The 19,448-nt window shown below is 46.9% G+C and overlaps 1 pseudogene; it reads left to right on the top strand.

Moving 5' to 3' along the window:
• The first annotated feature begins 10,253 nt into the window (after positions 1-10,253).
• LOC132572017 (V-type proton ATPase subunit E 1-like) lies at positions 10,254-17,528 on the top strand (annotated as a pseudogene).
• Positions 17,529-19,448: the final 1,920 nt, after the last annotated feature.

Below are 19,448 nucleotides of genomic sequence, written 5' to 3'. Positions count from 1 at the left end.
CCTGTTGCTATATATTGACACTAGGGAAATATTTTATAATGAAAGGAACACATCTCACTGGAGTGAAGGTGGCATGGTATAAAGCCTGATCTTTTCAGATCTCAGAGGCTAAGTGGGGTCAGTACTTGGAAGGGAGACCACCAAAGAGGAAGATGTGGCAGAAGAAGGCAAAGACACACCACCTCTGCTTCTCACTTGCCTTGAAGCTGTTTGCTGGAATTGCCATAAGTTGGCTGCAACTTGATGGTACCTAACACACTCACAACACATCTCACAACCATTATTTGTAAAAAGAAACAGGAAAGCCATAGTGGAAAATGCCCTCTAGGTATGTATCTAGATAAACATTTAAATCATGCAATACGTGGGGGGACTGATGAGAAAACATTCCTTCTCAGTGTTTGCCCTAGAAATCAAACAAAAAGGAACAGGATCTAATGTTGACGATAGTGTTGAAATACATGTGTGTGTAATGTACACATATACACAAACATTTGTTCATAAAATATACAGCCAAGTCTTTCTCTGTGTGCTTGTTCACTTGTAATAATATACAGCTCTGAGGAGATATCCAGCAGATTTTGGATGCATGTTTCAATGCAGTGTTTCCCATTTGCAGGGTCATACCTGGGGCCACAGAAGCCTCACTACTTGGTCACAAGAAAAGCCAAAGCTAGCCTCGCCCCCAGCAATGTTTCCTCTAAGCTGCAGAGTCTTGTGAGCAAAAATTCTACTTTGTGAGCTACCGGTATTAAAGTTGTGAGCTACTGCATAAATTTGTGTGCTCTGGGGCTGCTTTTCCTGAGCTGAGACAAAAATATGTGAGCTGGAGGATAAAAATCTCAGCTTAGAGCTAACTCAGCTTAGAGGGAACACTGGCCCCCAGCAAACCTAGCCTTGCCCCATCTCTGTGTTGTGCAGAGAGGAGCTGGGGTGCCTCTCCTTCCTTCTCCCCCGCTCCCAGTGTTTGAGAGAAAAGCTGGCATCCATTGGCACTTTAGACCCATGAAGTGTTCTTTAGGGTATGAGCTTTCATGTGCCTTGCAGTATGTTCTTTTGGGGAGATTTCCCCGGGAGGCCTGGGCGACAAAGAAAGGGGTGTGTGTTTTTTTCAGCCGGGAGGGGCAGGGAGTGGACATTCCAAGTAGCTGTTTTTTTTAACCAAATGACCCCTGGGAAGAATTTTTGCTGGCTGGAGTCATCTGATGGTGAGGAAGGATTTTTTTCTTTGCCCCACCTTCTTTCTTTCTTTCCCTGCAAGTGATGCTCTGTCTGTATTCTTGGTGCTGGGGTGGGGGGAAGCAACAGTGGGAGGGTTTCTAGTGCCCTGGCCCCACTGGTGCACATTCTGTTGCTTTTTGGGCATTGTATGAGGGAATTTTGGACTGGATAGTCCACTGGCCTGATCCAACATGGCTCCTCTTATGTTTATGTTCTTTCTTTCCATGTCTTTCTTATCTTTTCTTTTTTCCCCCTTTCCTTTCCCCTCCCCTTCTTTCTTTCCTTCCATTTTTACTGGATGAAACTTTTATGTTCATCATACTGTTGTTGCAGACATAGGAGCTCTGCCAATGAAAAGTTGGCACCCCCAGTTGTAGCCAGGTGGCCTTCTATGAGATTTCTATGTGAGTGAGTGAGAGTAAGAGATGTGGGGCAGAAAGGGATTATTGGAGATTACTGCGGTATACCTCAACAGCACTGGAAGAGATGGTACTATGAACTTGGCACCATTTTACTGGTTCTGCTTTTAACAGCTGTCTGACACCAAAATTAAACTCCTCCTGTAGATATTAAAAAGGATGAAAGTAGTTCACTGGCTAAGTATCTGCACAACAGGTTGCTTTTCAAGACATAGGAAACACAGCCAGTAAAAAGCTGCAAGCCCCTCATAAATATCCCTTTTGGGATAACTGCAGAGAAGCTTGTATGAACTTCATATAACTTGAAATTAATTCATTAATTGCAATACAATTCTCTGCTACCTTTCACAGCAATTTCCCAGTGTTTCAACCAAAGAAAAGTATGAAAAGATTTTCTTGAAACCAAGCAAGCTTGGTTGTAGCTTGAGGCAGGGTTCCAGTAGTAGCAGCTGAAGGAAAAGCCTACTAAATGTGTCAGCATATTTTGAGGTAGAGCAGCTGCCAGGGCCCAGTGTGGGTGGTACACAGTGCTGGCATTCCATTAGGGGAGGGACGGTGGCTCAGTGGTAGAGCATCTGCTTGGGAAGCAGAAGGTCCCAGGTTCAATCCCTGGCATCTCCAAAAAAGGGTTCAGGCAAATAGGTGTGAAAAACCTCAGTTTGAGACCCTGGAGAGCCGCTGCCAGTCTGAGAAGACAATACTGACTTTGATGGACCAAAGGTCTAATTCAGTATAAGGCAGCTTCATATGTTCATATGTTCAGATGGCAATGGCAACAGCACTTCCAACTGCATACACTGGCCAGTGTCACGGGCTGGGGCCGAGTCAGGCAAAGTCCAGGGGCAGTCCAAGGTCTGTAGCCGGTGAGCAAAGAGGGTCCAAGGCACCAAAACCAAATCACAGTCCAGGTATCGCAGGTCAGAGGTTCAGAAGCCGAAGTCAGGGGGTCCAGAAGTCAAAGCCAAAGTCAGGGGGTCCAGAAGCCAAAGTCAAAAGCCAAAGTGGATGCTAGAACGTCAGGTAAGTGACTAGTTGCTTCCCAAAGCCCACAGCTATATAGCCCTCTGCTGTCTGTTGCCCATTTGGGCTAATTGCTGGCTCAGAGAGGCAGCCAGGATCCTGCTGAGACTCAAGCATCCTCACTCCTAGAAGGGCCAGAATCCTTTCAAAACTCAGGGCTCATGGAGCGTCTTGCTCGTGAGCATGCCGCCCTCCTCCGATCCCTGAGGTCCTGACGAAGGCGGTCACGCACACGAGCCACCCGAGAGGGCGAGGCAGGGGGGCTTGGATCTTCTCCAGCAGGAGGCAGGGGCACTGGTGCAGGTGGCAGGGGCACAGTTTCTTCTGCAGGGTCCCCAGTACCCATGACAGGCCAGTGCTGTTGAGGAAGGGATGTGTAGGTGGTGCAGGCAATTGAACATGGGTATTAGGAATGCTTGCAAGCTGGAGAAAATACACAAACAGATAGGTGCATGCAGTTGTGGGGGTGAAAAGAGAGGACTGCCCACTTTTCACCTATGCTTCCCAACCCCCCCCCCCCATACTGGCGGGGGACTCCCGAATTTGCAGCCTCCTCCCCCGCTCTCCAAAAATCCGAAAGTGGGGAGGGGGCATAGTTGTAGAGCTCCTTATCCGTTTGTAAAATGCTTGCCTTTAAGGCTGCACAGGAAACAGGAAGGGCTTCATTCGAAAGGGTCAGTAATAGTTTCCATGGAGAACAGCCTCTCCCTTTCTTTTGCTTTCGTTTTCGCAGCAAGTTGAGTTCTGCAGGAAGAAGATCTAGTAAGTATTTGTGTGTGTGAGAGAGGGAGGGGGCAGGGGATTCCCTGGTTTGGAGGCCCTCCCCCCTCCTTTAGAAAGCGTTGGGGGGGAAATGTCTACTGGGCACTCTATTATTCCCTATGGAGAACGATTCCCATAGGGAATAATAGGGAATTGATCCATGGATAATGGGGGCTCTGGGGGGGTATTTTTTGAGGTAGAGGCACCAAATTTTTAGTATAGCATCTAGTGCCTCTCCCCAAAATACCACCCAAGTTTCAAAACGATTGGACCAGAGGGTCCAATTCTATGAGCCCCAAAAGATGGTGCCCCTATCCTTAATTATTTCCTATGTAAGAAAGTCATTTAAAAAGGTGTGCTGTCCCTTTAAATGTGATGGCCAAAATTCCCTTGGAGTTCAATTATGCTTGGCACACCCTTGTTCCTGGCTCCACCCCCAATGTCTCCTGGCTCTACCCCCCAAAGTCCCCAGATTTTTCTTTAATTGGACTTGGCAACCCTATTTCCACCCCCATTTTGGCTCAGCATGGATTTCAGAGAGATTTTTCTGAAAATGAATTTACTTTCAAAGAAGAGGCAGGTTTGGGGGAGTGCCCTGGAAATGACATCACGGGAAAAGGTGGAGTTTTGGTTCAGTGTGCCCCGGAAGTGACATCACTTGGTCCTTGACACCACAGGAAATGACATAATTTCTGTCTCCTGGCTCCACCCCCAAAGTCTCCTGGCTCCAACCCCAAATTTTAGTAGGCCACGAAGAAGAAGTGTAAAAATAACCGGGCCACGGGAAAGAAAAGTTTGGGAAACCCTGTTTCAATGTATGTTTTATTTCAGTGTCTCCTGATAAACACACAACTTAGAACATGTGTTCATTGTTAATGAGCATTCAAATTCAGTTTACAAGCAAACATTAATGGTTCTCCTAGGCAGCTTTTGGAGACAAATTCAGGCTACATTGTCAACTAAAGAACATGGTTGGTGTACTTGGCCTGTCATGCATTATGGTAAGAGCAGAAATTCCACCTCCACATCTCAAAGCAGCTATAGAAATGTTGTGTGATAGAAGCAACTGCAGAGCCAAATGCATATCTCTACTTGCTGGAGGTCCAGCACATCTCTGTGGAGCAAGGGGCCAAGCAGACTGCCACCTATGACGCTTCAGCTCTCGTTTCACTACACAAGAAGGTCCACATGGAGAAAATGACCCTTGACTGAGTTCAATATTTACCCAGTTCTGCAGCTGATTTTATACAAGAAACATAGCACTTGGGGTGATAATTTTGTACCAACTGTCTGCAAATACTTACATATATTATCCACCAGGGATGTGCATTTGGATAGTAACTGATCCGACCTTTTTAAAAAAGGGTCATTTTTATTGATAGTAATAATGATCTCAATACTATAGCTCAATAATAATTAATAATGTCTCAATTGAAAAACTGACAGTTGGCAATACTTGGAAAAATTTGGTTGTGGCCACTGTTTGGCACCTGGCTATGTGACTTATCGTTCTGAGGAAGGGGAGGATGAGGAGTGACTCAACAGATATGTAGATGACAGAGGTCTTTCCCAGTCATCAGTGTTATGAAGAAAAGGATTGTACTGGAACCCTTGCTTATTCGTAATGTTTACACAATTTCTGATTCCTTTCTTGGGGAGGGCTTTGATTCTTCACAAGCAGTAGTTCTATTTTCCTTGTCATCCAGGCAGCTTCCCCGGAATTTCAACTATAGCTCTGATCACAGGAAGTGCTGCAGATGGAGAGTGCTACACTTCCTCTTTTCTCCAGGTGCCAGACAGCACCTGCCATCTTCTTTCAATGATGTGTACAACACTAAAATCAGTACTGGAGAGTGAGAGTACAGCATGATTTATTTATTTATTTAGAATTTATATCCCGCCCTTCCCACGGGTGGCTCAGGGCGGCTTCCAACAATAGATCCAACATAAAATTAAGCAGTATTTAAACATATAAGGGAATAAACATTTAAAACAGATAAAACAGATAAAACCATAAATATTAATAAATATTCGAAATATATATAAAAGAAATCTGGCAAGTTGCATTAAGTTCTCAAGCTAGGTATAGGCTAGCCGGAAGAGGGTCGTCTTACAGGCCCTGCGGAACTGAACAAGGTCCCGCAGGGCCCTCACCTCTTCCGGCAACTGATTCCACCATGTAGGGGCCATAACAGAGAAAGCCCTTTCTCTGGTGGATTTCAAGTGGGCTTCTTTCGGCCCAGGGACAGTAAGGAGATTTTGTGTTCCCGACCTCAGTACTCTCTGGGGAACATGCGGGGAAAGACAATCCTTCAGGTAGACAGGTCCCAAGCCATATAGGGCTTTAAAGGTGATAACCAGCACCTTGTACCGGACTCGGTATATCACTGGAAGCCAGTGCAGGGTCCGAAGACCCGGCTGAATGTGTCCCCACTTTGGGAGACCCAGTAACAGCCGAGCCGCGGCATTCTGCACCAGCTGCAATTTCCGAGTTCGTGACAGGGGCAGCCCCATGTAGAGGGCATTACAGTAGTCCAACCTCGAGGTGACCGTAGCATGGATCACTGTTGCTAGGTCGTCGCGCTCCAGGAAGGGGGCCAACTGCCTTGCCCGCCTAAGGTGAAAAAAGCGGACTTGGCAGCGGCTGCTATCTGAGCCTCCATCTTTAAGGATGGCTCCAATAGCACCCCCAAGCTCCTGACCCTGTCCGCCGCTACTAGCGGCGCACCGTCAAAGGCTGGTAGGGGGATTCCCCCTCCCGGGCCGCAGCGGCCCAAGCAAAGGACCTCTGTCTTCGCAGGATTAAGCTTCAGCCCACTCAGCCTGAGCCACTCAGCCACGGCATGTAATGCCCGATCTAGATTTTCCGGGGCGCAGGTCGGCTGGCCGTCCATCAGTAGGTAGAGCTGGGTGTCATCAGTGTACTGGTGACACCCTAGCCCGTGCCTTCAGGCAATCTGGGCAAGAGGCCGCATATAGATGTTAAATAACATCGGGGAGAGGACCGCCCCTTGGGGTACACCGCAGTCGAGTGTGCACCTCTGGGACAGCTCCCCCCCAACTGCGACCCTTTGTCCCCAACCTTCCAGGAAAGAGGAGAGCCACTGTAAGGCCAACCCCTGAATCCCTGCGTCGGCGAGGGGCCCTTCAGTAGCCGATGGTCGACCATGTCGAACGCTGCCGACAGGTCTAACAGCATCAGCACCGCCGAGCCGCCCCAATCCAGATGCCGTTGAAGGTCATCTACTAGGGCGACCAGCACCGTCTCCGTCCCATGTCCCGGGCGAAAGCCGGACTGAAATGGGTCAAGGACGGAAGCATCCTCCAGGAAAGTCTGTAGCTGCATCGCCACTGCCCTCTCAATAAGTTTGCCCAAAAAGGGCAAATTTGAGACCGGCCGATAGTGTGCCAATTGGGCCGGATCTAAAGATGGTTTCTTTAAGAGGGGACGGACCACTGCCTCTTTGAGCGGCGTTGGAAAATGCCCTTCCGTCAGGGATCTGTTTATGATATCCCGTACAGGATATCTAAGGTCACCCTGGCAGGATTTAATAAGCCAGGAAGGGCATGGGTCCAATTTACAAGTAGTTGGGCGAGCAGATGAGAGAATCCTGTCAACTTCCTCCAGGCTGAGGGGGTCGAAGCCATCCAGCGTATAATCCGAAGACAGGCTCGGGGCCTCGATTTCGCTAACTGTCTCAAAATTGGCAGGGGGGTCGGGGCGGAGTGACGCGATTTTGTCCACAAAAAATTTCGCAAAAGCCTCACAGCCTATTTCCAATTCAATAGAATTTAGTCTGCCTTGCGGCAGCGTGTAAGTCCTCTAATTATATCGAACAATTGTGCCGGGCGCAAAGTTGCGGACGCAATCTTAGCCGCAAAGAACGCTTTCTTTGCGGCTTTGATTGCCATCTCATAGGCCTTCAAATTCTCTCTATAAGATGCTTGGGTCACTTCGTCTCGAGTACGCCGCCATTGCCTCTCCAGTCGTCTGAGTCCCCGCTTTTGTTGCCGCAGCTCCTTGTTGAACCAGGGCGATGGCTTCGAGCGGGGACGCAGAGGGCGCTTGGGTGCGACCTCCTCAATGGCCCTGGAGAGCCCATCGTTCCAGTACTCTACCAGATCATCCAGGGAGTTGCCAGTAGGCCAGGTGTCCCGAAGAGCCGTTAGGAACCGTTCCGGGTCCATCAGGCTCCGCGGGTGAGCTAAAATTCGCTCTCCGCCTAAACAGGTTTTGGGTGACACCCCCATACGAGCCTTAAGGGCAAAGTGATCTGACCATGGCACTGCTTCCATTGCAATATCAGTCACTGATATTCCGGCCGCAAAGACCAGGTCCAACATGTGTCCCGCCTGATGAGTGGGCGTTGTAATAACCTGGGAGAGTCCTAGTGTCGCCATGGCTGACACCAGGTCCGTCGCCTGGCTGGAGGCCGCGTCGTCAGCATGGACATTGAAGTCACCCAAGACCAAAAGCCTTGGGTGCTCCAACGCCCAGCCCGCCGTGGCCTCCACCAGGGACGGTAAGGCGCTGGCTGGTGCGTTAGGCGGCCGGTACACCAGCCAGATCGCCAACCCCTCCCCAACATCCCACATCAGGCCAACACATTCTATGCCTGGAATCTCTGAGGCCGGAAGAGCCCTAAAGGAGTAAGCCTCTCGTATGAGAAGCGCCACCCCTCCCCCCCGCCCGCTAGTCCGTGACTGGTGGAAGACCGAGTATCCCGGGGGAATGGTCTGGGAGAGAGCTACCGTCTCCCCCTCATGCACCCAGGTCTCGGTCACGCAAGCCAGGTCCATGTCCTGCTCGGCCAGAAACTCTCGCAGGACAGCGGTCTTATTATTAATGGACCTGGCGTTGCATAACACCAGTGACGGAGGCGAGTAGTTCAGCCTGGCCTTACTACTTGTCACCGTCGGGATGGGACGGAGGCTGGAAGGGGGTCGAGCACTATTATGTCTCGATCTCCTTCCCTTGTAATTCTGCCTCGTCCCACCGTCGTATCTTCCCCTCCCCAGGAGTACTGGAATCCCTAGGCCAGTCATCTTTTGTTGATGTTCCCTAGTCCGATGGAACCGTTAGAGCTACCCTCTTCTCCTCACCCCTCCTTCCAGCCAATCTATCTATCTATAAATTAATTAAACTAATCTACCAATTACTATATAGGTATTTAATTAACTCATATCTTACTTCTCAATCATTAGCTACAAATCAAATTAATTTAATCTAAAAGCTCACTAATTGTAAAAAACCCTCCCTATAAATATCTTTCCTTAATTAATTTGCCACCAATCAATTTTTAGTTCTCCAGCTCGTTAATTATAAAACCCTCCCAATAAATTCTACCCTAATTAACTTGCTGCTAATCAACTTTCCCTTTAGCCAATAATCAACCTCTTAAATAGCTTATAGACCAAACCAATCATACCAATCATACCATTAAGTTGGCAATTTAGATCTGCTGGGGTGAGGGGTTAATACAGGGGATGTTCTGTTTTTCCTGATTCCATTCAGGAAAAACAGAACAAAACCTCTGCTGGAATTGCAGAACAGTGGAAAGCATGTAGTTCCACACTTAGGGAAAGGAAGAGAGCAGAATCACACACTGATGTCACAAGCAGGCAGAGAGGTTGGGGGATACTTCTGCAAGCTGCAGGGCCAGAGACTTTTTGGCACCCTAGGCAAGATTAACTACTTGCACCTCCTCCCACACTGTTCTCCTTCCTCCTCCTTCCCTCCCCTTTCAGTGGGGCTGGCCCTCCCACTAAAGACTCCACACCACTGATGAATGGGGAAGCCCAGTCCCCCCTCTCTGCCCCTCCCTCTCTTTCTCACCACAAAATGAACATGTGATGTTGTAAGTCAATATTGTTATTTCCATATTGTAGACAGGAGGCTGGTACTGAGAGAAAAGTGAAGTTGCTGGAACACTGCTGCCAGTCATAACAGACAATACTGACCGTGTGTTTTGGGGAGGGGCTGATGCAACCTATGATGAACTAGCTAATCTTGCAAAGCATTCCCTAATTGCTTTACAGTGAACAGTCTCCTTGCTAGTTGGCACAGATTGGTTATGTCTCAGTTGTTAAGGAGACACATACACACAAACACACCGGAGCCCTCACTCTGCCCCTGTGCATTTAAGCAGAAACCCTGTAGCCCTTGAAAGTTTTTATTCTTTAGTGGGCTGGGAATGCAAAACAAAAAAAGACATCAATGGGCCAAAGCTGTTCTTTTAAAAAAAACAAACCCTGAAAGGTAAGACCACCCAGGACTTTGGCGAGCCCACCTGTGATCCAGCCCCGCTTCAGCCACAACTTTCAGCAAGGACAAGCAGCAAACCCACCTACTCTGCTTTAGCAAGCAACAACTCATTAGCCAGTCTGAGTTTCTCCCCAGAAAGCATGATCAATGCAGGAGAGAGGAGAGCAGCTTTCCGGCATTCACCTTCAGGCTGCTGGTTGAGCAGCGCCGCAAAGGCGGCCAGCGGGAGCAGCCGCCACATCCAGGTTGCTGCCAGGAAATCCATCGCTTTCAGGTGGAGAGGCAAAGCCAAGCCAAGTGCTCATTCTCTGTAAGGGCGCAGCTGGAGGGGGAGGAGGGTCACCTGTCAGCACCCAAAGGCAGGGACTGTCTGTCCTTAACCCTTGTGCTGCACCTCTGGAGGAAGTCAGTGGATAGTAAGAAAATGCATTTGGGAAGGGGAGGTGGAAAAGCCTCTGGCTGCTGAAAGGGAGTTCCAATGGCAGGATCGCAACTTCAGGCCACGTGGAGGGCAAACAGCAGAGGCTGGGGAAAGAGGGTGCTTCATCTTTGTGCCAGCATGGAGAATGAGGGCCCAGCAGGTCTCTGGAGCAGTGGTGCACCCCTTGGCTATCTTCTGCCTCCCAGCCAACTTCCCCTGGGCTGGAGAGCAGCCTGCCTGCAAATCCCAGAAGATCTACTTCTTGCCCTCCTTGGGTTTTGGGTCCACTTTTGGGAGGGCTCTGGCTTCTGCAGGAAGCAAGGCGAAGGGCAAAGTGCACCCCAGATCGGGCACCAGTCTGGGCTGGCTAGCGTGTGAGGGTGATCCTGGCTGCTCACCTTGGCTTCTTTGGGAAACTTCTGTGTGCAGCTGCCTTCCCTCCACCCCCTCTGCCTGGCTGAAATGCACATGCATGTGTGTGAGCCACCTCCCTGACTTTGCTGGCTGAGGCAGGCTCCTAAAAGGCACCAGGCTGTTCTGCAAAGGGGGAGGGGTGTGTGGGGGCTGGGGTGCAAAGAGTGAGCAATTCTGCACCCCTGGACTGTCAGTGACCTAGGCAATGGCCTAATTTGCCTAGCAGATGGTCCGGCCCTGGCAAGCTGTGCCTTTCCTGGATCCCTTCACCTGCATGATTGTACAAAGCTGGTGTGCTATGGTGCCTGCCTGCCTGACGTGCTGCCATGCTACATATTTGCTTGGTTTCCCTTGCTAAACACACCCTTCTGGTGATTGTGCCTATAAAATGGGGATAGGTTCTTTTAACTGTTTGAAATCTGAAAGTGAGGGTCTTTGAGTTGAGAGGTACAATGCCAGAGAATCCCATCCCATTTGCTGGGTGGTGGTGGAAGCCACAGCTGGAATTGCATTCCTCATTGAAATAGATGGAAATGAAAAAAAAATGGAATTATTAAATCAAACCTCTCTAATAACACATTTAACTAAACCAAATCAAGTTGCTCAAAAAAGAAAATACATTTGAAAACAATGGTTTCCCCCCCCTAAACACATCTGTACCTACCACCCAAGTACTATTTTAAAGAGCAGTGTCTTGTTTGGTAGGTCATGGGGAATATGTCAGCTTCTGCCAGTAAGGGGGAGGGGGAGGGAACTGCAATGCCCTTACTAAAGATTGTTGGGAGGCGGTGATGGAGACATTGGGGCTATGGCTTCAGTGCCATGTAGGAATGCAGCTACTGAGTGACATTTCTAATTAACCTTTATCCAAAGTTAAGACCTTGTTTAAGTGTCCTATAAATGGAGCCTCAAGGAGAAGCAAAGATAATAGTTATCAGGTAAACCTCATAAGGGATTTTGCAGACCAAAGGGCAAGCATTCATACTGTAGCCAACATCATGACTTTATAAGACTTTCCTTTTCTATTCCATTCACTGAACATTCATAGAACAGTTGCTATGTTTCAGTCAAACCTGGACAGGAATTCCCAGTGGACTGAAAAAACATACTGCCAGAGTAATAGAGAGTTTATTCCTGGGTGCCTCTTCCAGGATTGTTAAATGTTCTAGAATATAGAAATGCATGTGTGTGAGAGAAAAGGGGAATGGACAATCTACGGATCAGATGAAGTTGCTCATTTGGTAGGTTATTTTTCCCAGTTTAAAAAGGGGGAACAGATTCTGAATGATATTCATTTGTCTGTTGTTTTCCACTGAGTTTATGGCTGTTAGGATGAAGTAGGTATTTCAAAGCCATTGGCACACTACATTCCATAAAGGCTACCAACTCCAACTTGGGAAATTCCTAGAGTTTTGTGGATGGTATCTGGCAAGGGTGGAATCTGGGAAGGGGAGAAAGCTAAGCAGGGATGTGATGTCACAAATTCCACTATCTGAAGCTACCAATTTCTACAAGACATCTGATCTCTGTAATTTGGAGATCAGTTGGGAGTTCTGAGAGAACTCCAGGCCATACCTGGAGTCTGGCAACTACTGGACTGCATTGACACAAGGATAGGGTGACTGCTTAAGATTACTGTGCACCAAAATGTGGAATTGTGACTAAAAACATGAAACATGTCATTCCTTAGGAAGAGGAAATGCCAGTGTCCATGCTTACTGACTTGGCTATCACCAATGGGATATGGCTTTTAGGTTTGGGGCAGAGTTTGGATGCAGAGTGTAAAAATGGCCATAAAGATAGAAATATCTGAGTAACACATTTCCCTTGATGACGAGTTTGATGTAGGAAATCCATTGATGTCTACTCTGCTCCCAGCTATAGCAACTGGTGGGAGGTCTGTGGACAGGGAAATGGGGAGCTGCAACATTGGTTGTGGCATCATTGTATATTTCTTGTCCTCATCTCTAGTTATTAAGCTAGAATCTAACTGTTGCCTAAGCAATTATTGTGCTGCTGTGATGTCACAGAATTCAAGACCTTAATAAGCAGGTTGAATAAAATCACACCCGAGGCTAAGGGACAAGTAGAGTTTTCTGGGTAAGTAAGAAGACTGAAGGTGGCTGAGATGTTATGTAAGTTGGAGGTCTAGAGAGGAAAGGAACCATCTAAGACAAAATCTATGTTGGCTTGAACAAGGAGGAGAAGGAGAGTTGGTTTTATACCTTGCCCTTCACTACCCAAAGGAGTCTTGGTGTGGTTTACAATCATCTTCCCTTCCTCTCCCCACAACAGACACCCTGTGAGGGAGGTGGGGCTGAGAGAGCTGTGACTGACCCAAGATCACCCAGCTGGCTGCATGTGGAGAAGACTAGAGTCTTAACCACTACACCAAACTGGCTTTCTAATTAGCAGGTCTCTAGATCTTCCTGCATATCCCTAGTAAAGAATAAGACACTGGAAAGGAAATTAAAACCTTCCAAACAAATGATGCATTCTGATTTGGAAATGTTATTATGACAGAAGAAAATCAAGATACAAAACACTGATAAAATTTGCTGTGGAAATTGCAATATCTGCCTCCCCCAATTCCACTGAGCTATAAATATCCATAAAATCTAGCACAAAGCACTTTTTTGTGTTCTTGAGGCAGCTTCAGCATTTCTTTCCATCAGTATCCTTTACCCTATGTATTTATTGTTTTGTTTGTGAAATTTATACCCCACCTTTCTATTCCTATGCTCAGGAGGCTATCAAAAGCATAAAATAGTTACACTAACTAAACAGAAAACAGATGACTGCACCTCCTTCTGCTATAAGAAAGCAGGCTAGCAAATGGGGACAGTACTTGGGGCCTCCTCCTACCTACTCACAGTTGGTATTTTTTGGCAAGTGCAGGATGGTTCTTAGTTCCTACTTCTCCAGCTGACGCCTAATGTTCTCATGCCACCAATAGGCATGGCAGTTGATAGCCCTTTTCTATACTATTGATTGGGCTATAGGTTGGTTATCATTCTTATTTACATTACATCCAATTAGGATGGAACTTAGGGCTACCAACTCTGGGCTGAGAAATACCTGGATACTTGGAGGTGGAGTCTGGAGATGGCTGCAGAGGGAGGGACTTCAGCAAGGCATAATGCTATAGAGTCCACCATCCAAAGCAGCCATTTTCTCCAAAGGAAATGATCTTGGTTGTCTGGTGATCAGTTGAGAGATCTCCAGGTATCACCTGGAAGATGGCAATCCTAAAACTATACCAACTAGACCTATGATTCTAGAAGTCTGAGTGATTTCAACAGGCATACACAGGCTCCTCTGCTCCTGTCCGTGTGCATGCAGCATTCATCTAGTTGTACTAATTATGGGAATCACTTGGGAGGCTGACAGCATTGAGATTGTCCTGGGGCTGTCGCACCTAGGTTGCTTGGGGCCAGTTGATATCCTCCAAATTTGCACTTCATTGATTGCTGAAGAGAGATAAGAAACAAATTTGGCAGAGCTGAGTGGAATTTCCACTAAGTGGAATTTCTGGGGAATGATAATAACAAATCCTACTTGTATTTCTGCTTCCTCAAAGGGTTAAATCCAAGAATGTTACATCTGAACCAGCTCTGAGGTTTGTTAGTTTGGCTTGTGGCCCTTCTAATAAGCATAGAATGGGAATCTCCTACAAATTAACACATGTTAAATTTATTTCCTTTTTTTTTAAAAAAAGTGTATGTTTTGTTATTATGATCCTGCCTACCTGTACATATTTGACATTACCTAGAAGGCAGCAGCCACTTGACAATCACAACTGGCTACGATTAATCCTCATTTCCTTTGGTCAACAGATGCTCTTTGAGAAACGGCCTTTATAAGCTCTAAAGTAACTCTGGTTAAACAAAGCAGGAGTCAAGTGCACCGTTAAGACCAACGAAGTTTTATTCAGAATGTAAGCTTTCGTGTGGTAAAAGCACACTTCTTCTGACGAGGGGATCAGGTTCTTCCTCATCTGAAGAAGTGTGCTTTTAGCACATGAAAGCTTACGTTCTGAATAAAACTTTGGTCTCAAAGGTGCAACTTGACTCCTGCTTTGTTCAACTGCTTCAGATCAACATGGCTGCCCACTTGTAACTCTGGTTAGTCCTTCTCCCCTTCTCGCCCTAAGTGTCATAACAAACACCTCAGATTTGGAGCACGTACTATCTCCTTTTGCTTCTCCATCTATCTCCTGTGCCACATCCTTCTTCGCCACGAAACTCAGTAATGCCGATGTCCAGAGAAAGATCGAGCACATGATGGCTTCTGCTTGAACAGGAAGTCAATGGAAAGGTGGAAGAAATAGATCCAAAGGCCAAAGAAGAATTCAATATTGAGAAAGGCCACCTTGTTCAGATAAAGAGACTGAAGATCATGAACAACTGTGAGAAAAAAATTGAACAGTAGGAGAAAACTCAGATGTCCAACCTGATTAATCAGATACAGCTGAAGTTTTTCCAAGCAAGTGATGGTTTGATTGCAGATTTGATGATAGATAGATAGATAGATAGATAGACAGACAGACAGACAGACAGACAGACAGACAGACAGACAGACAGACTGAAGCTAAACAAAAATTGTCTAAAGTTGTGAAGGATACTGCCAAGTATCATATGCTGTTGGATGGGATAGGGCAAGAGTTTCAAACCCATTTGTTATGAGGGCTGGATTTGACATAAATGAGACCTTGTTGGGCTAGGCCATGTCAGGCCAGGCCATGTGTGTACCTATTTAAGATTAGGTAGCAGAGATATAAACTTTTTAAAGGACACAGACAAATACTACTAAAGATTTTTTTTAAAAAAAAACTTAAAATAAAACATGCTTAAAACATTAGCACTTAAAGGTGCTCTTTGTATTTCTCCCATGGGATCCAGGGAATTGGGCAAAGGAAGCTCCGGCTCTTTCCCTCCCTCCGCAGAGGACTAGGAAGGGGAGGCGCCTCGAGCAATAGAGAAATAGAGAAATAGAGAAAGCTGAAGGAAGCAAGAGAGAGAGAAAAGGAAGCAGACAACAAGAGCCAGTTGCTCGGGGCCTGATAGGAACCCTCCAGGGGCCTGATTCGGCTCTAGGGTTGCCAAGTCCAATTAAAGAAAAATCTGGGGACTTTGGGGGTGGAGCCAGGAGACTTTGGGGTGGAGCCAGGAGACTTTGGGGGTGGAGCCAAGAACAAGGATGTGACAAGCATAATTGAACTCCAAGGGAGTTCTTGCCATCACATTTAAAGGGACAGCACACCTTTTAAAATGCCTTTCTTCCATAGGAAATAATTAAGGATAGGGGCACATATTTGGGGGCTCATAGAATTGGACCCTCTGGTCCAATCGTTTTGAAACTTGGGGGGTATTTTAGGGAGAGGCACTAGATGTTATACTAAAAATTTGGTGCCTCTACCTCAAAAAATAGCCCCCTCAGAGCCCCCAATACCCATGGATCAATTTCCTATTATTCCCTAAGGGAATCGTTCTCCATAGGGAATAATAGAGTGCCTAGTAGACATTTCCCTCCCCCCCACGCTTTCTAAAGGGGGGGGAGGGCCTCCAAACTAGGGAATCCCCTGCCCCTCCCTCTCACACACACACACTTACCAGATCTTCCTCCGGACAACTCTACTTCCTGTGAAAATGAAAGCAAAAGAAAGGGAGGGGCCGTTCTCAGAAGCCCTTTCTGCTTCCTGCTTCCTGCCCAGCCTTAAAGGGGCAGACATTTTGCAAACGGCTCAGGTAGGCTTCCCAACCCTCCCGCCCTGGCGGGGGACCCCAGGATTTCCACCCTCTTCCCCCGCTCCCCCAAAAAACGGAAGCGGGGGGAGGGGGGAACGGCGCCAGGGTGCCCCCCTTTCCCCTCTCCTAAGACTTCACAAGGACAGGGGAAGGCGAAGACAGCGGCAGCCCGTCCCTGTTTGGAAGGGGGTATGGCAAAAGGGGGGCGGGGAGAAACCGCGCAGGAAAAGGCACTCGCCTCACCAAGCCTCGCCTCTGCGGCACGAGGCGCTCCCCGGCCCCACCTACTAAATCGCCGCTCTCTTTTTCGCCTCCCTCTGCCGGCGCCGCCTCCTCTCAGCGACTGGAGCGCAAGGAAGGAAAGGGGGGGAGAGAGAGGAGAGCGTTCCTTTGCCAAGGAGACGCAGATTGTTTACTCTCCCTGCTGCCGCCGCGAGGCTCTTCTCCCTGCGAACTTTTGCGGCCGGCGGGAAGCCGCTAAAGGGGCGCGCGAGGTTCTTTCGCCTCCGTCTCCCCGCGGCAACGAAGCTGGACGGCCGGCAGGAGCGGCAAGGGTGAGGGGAGCCCCCTTTCTTGTGGTGGTGGCGGGGGGGGGAGTGTCCCTTTAAATGTGATGGCCAGAACTCCCTTGGAGTTCAATTCTGCTTATCACACCCTTGCTCCTGGCTCCGCCCCCAATGTCTCCTGGCTCCACCCCCAAAGTCTCCTGGCTCCACCCCCAAAGCCCCCAGATATTTCTGGGGTTGGACTTGGCAACCCTAGGCTCAGGAGCTCTACAACATGAAGCCTAAAGGTATGTTCTTCCCCCCCTTCCACCCCCACCCCCGCTTCCAGAGTTTTGAAGAGCAGGAGATGAGGCTGCGAACGCAGAAGTCTCCCGCCAGAGCGGGAGGTTTGGGAAGCCTATTCGGCTCCCAGGCTGCATGTTTGACACCCCTGGTCTACAGGGAGTTTTATCATTTACTTGAGCCTAGAATGACTTTCTGTTGCTGAAAGTGGGCTCTTCCCTTCATTAAAACTGTGATCCAGAAGACCATTTGGGTCTACAGAGCTGTTACCAAAAATATTTTGTTTACATTGACCAGGATATGTTCCTGCTGGTGGTCATAGGGAGAGGTGTTGAAATCTATAATCCAGACAATAAAATCAAAGTTTCCAATACTTTGGAAACATGGCCAGAACTGACTGCCCAGCAGCTGATGCCAAATATCCAAATAGTGCTCTTTGGTGCCAACAACAACAGGAAATTCATGGACTAACTGCTATGAAGCAAAGTAGAATCTCTCCCACTGCCATAATAAAGGGTGATGACTGAGCATCACTAACAAAACAACAAACAACCCCCTTTAAAATGTATTCAGTGCAATATTATGTTGCCCTGTGTAAGTTCTTCAGTTAAATTATTATTATTTTTGCATACCTGCTGTGCTTAGCTTGACCAGGAAAGAGGTTAGAAGACCCATCTCCCCTGAGCAGTGGCATGTGATACAAAGAGTGAGGTATTTGGCTGTCTTAGTACAAACAGGGAAATCAGTGGTCAGGTTTGTCATTAACCAGTGTTGCTTACCTACAGTTTCATCCATTCTTGGATCAAAGCATATATGTCTCTTGGGTTGCTGCAACTCATGGTGCCATGATCGGCACCAAACTTTTCTACTGCATATGTGGCTTCAACATATATAACCACCAATCCTGTAATTTGTTTGTTAAAATAAAAGAAATGTGTGTTAAATAAACTCAGGGGGCATCTCACAGGCACTGTTCATAGTGTTTCAGCAGTTGGCTAGAAAATGCAAGTAATGCTCCTACTAATATGTTGACAGGAAAGGAATTATCCAAGAATGACATATTCCTTTTAAATTCAGGGAAGGGCTTCTGGTGGCTTACTGAAAAACATCATATACAGGGGTTTATGGAGCTCTTCCGACCATGCCTTAGTTTAAACAGTGACATGAATTGGATATTCAGTCATATGATAGTGATGTGTTGCAGCATCCATTGCAGATGGCTCACTATTTCTTTATTGTGGTTGATGAAATATTCACACACAAAAAAAGAGGCAGAAGTCATTGAAGGATTGCACTGTAAGTGACTAACCCAACATTACACAAAAAATTTCTGACAGAAGAGGAACCTGAGCTCATTATTTTAGGGTCCAGTTGCCCTTACTAACATATCCAGACTTAGAACAACTTGTATTCTCTGTTATAGATGGCTTTTGTTGGTATATATAAAGATATTCATAAACATTTTTTACAGTTGTTATCCAATCTCAGGAGTCTACCTTTGGTGATTAACTTCTACCTGGAGGTTTATGAAGGAATTTATGTATTTATATTTTTTTATTCTACCTTATCAACTCAGAAGTCATTAAGGTGGTGGGTTATATAAATTGAAAAGATATGGAAAGATCAAAATACTGAGAGAGATTAAAAAAAAAAGTAAAACAGCCCAATATCACTCATATCAAACCATTGAAATATAAGCAACCCTTATATGCCTACTCAAGTAAAATAGTTTAAACCTTTGATCATCATCCTTCAGGTGGGCATTCCATAACTTCATTACTACTAATGAAAAATTTCTGCCAATTAATGTTACCCACTTTTGATATAGAGAAGGCCTTAGAAAATAAACTAAGCAGACAGGGAGACTGATCACTCAGGCTGCAAGTTCCACATCCACAGAAAGGCTAATTTTACCATTTTTTAGTTGCAGCAAAGGGGGAATGTTGGGAAACATATTTGCTCCTAAATATAGTAACATGATGCTAGGAGATGCTTCATTGGCTTAGGTGATTTCTTGTACACTGGTTTTAAAGGAACAGGAACTTTGTTCTATATCTTTGTCAAAGGGCCTGTTCAGACACACAGTTTAATCAGTTGTCGCTGCTGTTTCCTACCGTATTAAAAGTGGCTGATCAGACAGCAACATCTGCCTCCCGGTAGTCAATCGTTGTCGCCCCCCTCCAATCCTTCTCCAAACTGGATTATTTTGTTACCTGCTCCTTTGTGGTGTTTTTTGAGTTGTCTGGTTTCACCTCATAGTTTTCTCCATCTGGATAGTTCTGCTGCGATATTAACCAACTTCCGGATGTCTGAAGGCTGTCCCAGAGCAAAAGGAGCCTCAGACATCTGTGTGCATGTGCATAATGCTTTTATGCACCTAATGGTGGAGGA

This window comes from Heteronotia binoei, chromosome 5 (genome assembly GCF_032191835.1).
Source record: "Heteronotia binoei isolate CCM8104 ecotype False Entrance Well chromosome 5, APGP_CSIRO_Hbin_v1, whole genome shotgun sequence".
NCBI lineage: Eukaryota > Metazoa > Chordata > Lepidosauria > Squamata > Gekkonidae > Heteronotia > Heteronotia binoei.
Note: the sequence above shows the minus strand (reverse complement) of the source record. Positions and strands in the feature narration are given on the sequence as shown.